This window comes from Papio anubis, chromosome 3 (genome assembly GCF_008728515.1).
Source record: "Papio anubis isolate 15944 chromosome 3, Panubis1.0, whole genome shotgun sequence".
Lineage (NCBI taxonomy): Eukaryota > Metazoa > Chordata > Mammalia > Primates > Cercopithecidae > Papio > Papio anubis.
This window is the reverse complement of record NC_044978.1, coordinates 142,853,674-142,856,508: the sequence shown is the minus strand read 5'-3', so window position 1 is coordinate 142,856,508 and position 2,835 is coordinate 142,853,674. Positions and strand designations below refer to the sequence as shown.

Sequence of the window (2,835 nt, the reverse complement as noted above, 5' to 3'; positions counted from 1 at the left end):
TACAAAAATTACACGGCCATGGTAGCAGGCGCCTGAAATCCAGCTACTTGGGAGGCCAAGGCAGGAGAATCACTTGATTCCTGGAGACAGAGGTTTCAGTGAGTGGAGATAGTACCACTGAACTTCATGGGTGACTGAGCAAGACTCCCTTTCAAAAAAACAAAACAAAAACCCACAAACAAACAAAAAAGACAGGTACATATAACTTAACTGAACTACAACCTATACTAGTAATTTTTTAATACTTCTCTACTAGTTTTACTATTGTGCTCTAAAAAGAAAATATGGAAATTAATACTGTTGCATTAGTCATGGGTTTGACATTTTTCGTGTTCCATTTTTGGAACACTAGGCAAAACCACTACCACTAGGACTAATAATACCTTTTTTTCAGTTTCGTCCCAAGATGCCTTAAACTCTAAGTTTACATGAAACAATTGACCTTTTAGAGACAGATGACAGCAAGTGCTATAGTGACACAATCACGTGAAAATGCTACAGCACCTGTTTCTGATGAGGACTCAGGAGATGAAGAAGGTGGAACAAGAAATAATCTGCCAGGTTCTTTGTTGCATGCAACTGCATATCTTATTCAAGATGGCTCTGATGCTGAACCTGACTAAGATGATCCCTCATACACATCTAGACATGATTCTCCTGATGAATTCTCATCTATGTCTACTGCGCGGTAGCCTCCACCATCAAAGAGGCGGAAAGTGACCAAAATTGTTTGCAAATGGATAAAATCTGGCCTAACTGCACAACCCGTAAGAGGTAGAGTTACAGAACCACCAAACGATTTTTTCACTGAAATGAGAACTCCCACAGAAATTCTTGAACTTTTTCATGATAATGAGGTTGTTAAATTCATTGTCAAGTACTACAACTTATGTGCTCGCAGTAAGGGTGTACATCTTGGTTTGACTACCTCCGAATTCAAATCTTTTCTGGAAATTATTTTTTGTGAGTGGTTACGTCTCAGTTGCTCAAGGTGTGTGTTTGGGGAACAAAGAACAGATGCGCATAATGTATTGCCATAATGTACTGGCATAATGTACTGCCATGAGACGTGACCGTTTTGAAACTACATTTTCTAATTTGCATGTTGCCGACAATGCAAATTTGGATCCAATGGACCAGTTTTCCAAATTGTGACCTCTCACAAGCAAACTCAATGAGAGATGTATGAAATTTGTTCCAAATGAAACACATTTCAGCTTTGATGAATCCAAGGTTCCTTATTTTGGTCATCAGGGATGCAAACAATTTATATGGGGAAAGCCCGTTCGGTCTGGCTATAAGATTTGCTGTGGTACCAAATGTGTGGGCTACATTGCTGGTTTCAGCTGTATCAGGGTAAAAACCCTGATACTAAACGTGAAGAATATGGTGTTGGTGCATCACTTGTCCTTCAGTTTGGTGAGGCACTTACAGAGACACACCCTCGACAATACCATTTTGTATTCGATAACTTTTTCACCAGTATTGCACTTCTTGATAAACTCAGTTCAATGGGACATCAGGCAACAGGTACAGTGAGAAAGTATTGCATTGACAAGGCTCCACTGGAATCAGATGCAGCTCTAACGAAAAAAAGATAGAGGCACATTCGATCATCGAACTGATGGCAAAGGCAGTACTGTCTGCAGGCGGAATGATAACAGTGTTGTCACTATTGCCTCATCTAGTGCTGGTATCGATCCCCTGTGTCTTGTCAGTTGTTATTACCAGAAACTGAAAAAGAAGATCCAAGGTCAGCAGCCAGACATGACCAAAGCGTATATGACCAGTTCACGGGAGCCATACACAGAGCAGATGAAAACATTAATAAGTATTGGGCATCAATATGTGGAAATAAATGTTATCGAGCCCTCTTTTGTTCTGTTTCGAATTGGTCTTACAAAATGCTTGGCAATTGCATAAAGCATTTGATGAGAAGCCAGTGGATTTTCCGGAGTTTCATCAATGTGTGGTATGCCATTATTTGAAGACCTGTGGTCATCGTCTGGAACCTGGAGGAAAAGGAAGACCTTCTCTGAGGCCATAACACTGACTCATGTTATGACGGCATAAATCATGGGATATTCAAGCGGGGAATGCAAATGTGGTGTGCTGAGTGTCATAAGAACAGCACTTTTCAATGTGAAAAATGTGATGTTGCCTTGCATGTGAAGCGTTCTGTTGAATATCACACTGGACAGCAGGTTTCACCACCCCCTGAGACAAGAAGCATGATTTTAAACATTATGTACAATGTAGCAGTGATTTTGCCTAGTGTTCTATGTTTTGAATGTCACGTAACTCAACAATACAACATAATAAAAAATTTTCCTTTTCAAATTCTTGTGTCTTGAACTTTTCTAGGTAACAAATATGAATTTCATGAACAAAGTTAAAAAATTGCAACCTCATGCATAAATGGGTTAATCTATTCAGGTTTGACAGTTCAAATTATAGTAAAATATTCTCCTGGAGAATTTGAAAATATATACGACCAAAAGTAAATATAAATGCTGTAACCGAAATTGTGTCTTTTAAATATGAAATAAAATTAGAGATAATTTGAGTTAATGATATCTGTAAAAAAAAAAAATTACAGAATTGCTTCTTAATGTATTTCTAGATTAAAATAGAGATACATAATAAGACCTGATAAGCTTCCTTTTAAATTCACATCAAACTACTTTTTTCCCATTTCTGCTCAAAAGTTTTTATTTCCAGAGAGGTCTTCTCTGACTGTATAATATAAAATAAAATGCCATCTCTGCAGTCCCTTTTCATTTAACCAGTTTATTTTTTCTCCAATTACTCTTACAATCATCAAACATATAAAAT

At 37.7% G+C, this 2,835-nt stretch overlaps 1 pseudogene; it reads left to right on the top strand.

The window, feature by feature from the left end:
* Window positions 1-406: 406 nt before the first annotated feature.
* On the top strand, window positions 407-2,489 carry LOC101020680 (annotated as a pseudogene).
* Window positions 2,490-2,835: the final 346 nt, after the last annotated feature.